Below are 2069 nucleotides of genomic sequence, written 5' to 3'. Positions count from 1 at the left end.
TAATATTGAATTTAATTGTTTATAAATATTTCATGAATTATGTAAATTTTTTATTTAAGTAAAATAATTAATTGTTTTTTATTTCATTTTATTTAAAATATAAATAGTGAAATAAATATAATAAACAATTAAATATTCAATAAACAATTAAAATAAATGAGAAATTAATATAAATAATTAAATGAAGTAAATAAATATGAAATAAACTATTAAAATAAGTAATTAAATTTTAAACAAACAATATACATAACCAATTAAAGTAATTAATGAGATATTTAAATAAAATATTAAATTAAATATTCAATAAGTAATTTAATAAATCAATATTTAATTTAATTGTTTATTTAAATATTTAAGTAATTACTTTAATTGTTTATGTATATTATTTGTTTAATATATAATTATTCATTTTATACTTTATTTGTTTATTTAAATATTTCATGAATTATGTTAATTATTTATGTACATTGTTTATTTAAATAAAAAATAAATAACTAATTGAATGAAATTAAATAAATATTAATAAAATAATTAAAATAATGAATTGAAATAATAAATAACAAATTGAAATAAATTCAATAAACAAGTAACTTAAATGTTAATTAAGCAATAAAAATAATTAATTAACATAAATAACAAATAAATATAAATAATAAAAAATAGTTTAAATATGTAATTAAATATTAAATTAACAATTGAAATAAATAATTAGAATTTAAATATTAAATAATTAATTTAAATGAACAATAAATATAAACATAAGTAATTTAAATAAGTAATTAAATATTAAATAAACAATTCAAATAAACAATTGAAATAAATAATTAACATTTAAGTATTAAATAAATAATTTAAATCAACCATAAATATAAATAATAAAAATAAGTAATTAAATATTAAATAAACAATTGAAATAAATAATTAACATTTAAAATAAACAATTAAACATTCAATTAACAATTAAAATAAATATTAAATAAACAACCAAACAATTAAAATAAATAATTTAAATATACATTTAAATATTGAATAAATAATTTAAATGAACAATTTCAATAAATAATAATTAAATATTCAATAAACAATTTAAATAAATAGTTAACAATTAAATATTTAATACACAATTTAAATAAGTAAATAAACTATTTAATTTTCAAATATTATGCTCTATCCATTGTCTCTTATACAAGGTCCAAATATTTTAAATTTTACAAAATGAATTACCATTTGGACGTCGTCATGAGACAGATTCTCGACAAAGTTACGTCGAACTATAACTTTGTCAGCTTCACATTAGTCCTATATTTGTTGGATGAGGAGCACGCAAACCTGTTACACCGATCCTACTTATGGCGGTAACTCTGGCACAATTAGGAGATGCATTCAATGAATGCAACAATATGTTTGACAAGTTGAAGTTGAGGATATTTATACTAGAGAGCATACTGAAGTGTCATCACAAGAAGACGCCGATCGACATCTTTCATTTGGAAGTTGTTGATGACATTGACACGTTCAACAACTATCCATGGGGACAAAGCTGACAGTTATCAACTCTCCTCAATGATCCTGAGGTATGTATTATTCATTTGTAATTTATGTTGTACGTCATTTCGAAATTTCGATGCATGGTTATTAATTCGGTGAAATGTTAATATGTCAGCTTGAATTGCTTATTGAGCTGACACCGTTAATCAAGGAAGAGGGTCAGAGTCATATCTGAGGAGATACAGTCTGTAGACAATAGGGGTCCCCAACAGTGACAGAGAGTAGCGGAGATGGTGACAAGGAGGGTGTCGGTGGAGGGGTGGGGATGTACACAGATATTTCATTAGAATCGTTATGGATGTCAGTGGAGATGGAAGATGTGCCGATGGTGGGGACGAAATAATTGTAAATATTTTTTTATTTATAAAATAATTGTATATATTGTAAAATTTATTTGAATAAGGTAATGAAATATGAAATAAAGAAAATAAGGTAATAAAGATTAAATATACATAACCAATTAATGTAACTAAAAATAATATTTAAACGAGATATTAAATAATGAAATAATGTAATGAAAT

The 2069-nt window shown here is 20.5% G+C and overlaps 1 pseudogene; it reads right to left on the bottom strand.

The window, feature by feature from the left end:
• LOC111394002 overlaps positions 1-1241 on the bottom strand; it is a 22470-nt pseudogene extending 21229 nt beyond the window's left edge.
• Between the last annotated feature and the right edge of the window lie 828 nt (positions 1242-2069).

Source organism: Olea europaea, chromosome 4 (assembly GCF_002742605.1).
Source record: "Olea europaea var. sylvestris chromosome 4, O_europaea_v1, whole genome shotgun sequence".
Lineage (NCBI taxonomy): Eukaryota > Viridiplantae > Streptophyta > Magnoliopsida > Lamiales > Oleaceae > Olea > Olea europaea.
The sequence above is the reverse complement of the archived record's forward strand: the minus strand, read 5'-3'. Positions and strand labels throughout refer to the sequence as shown.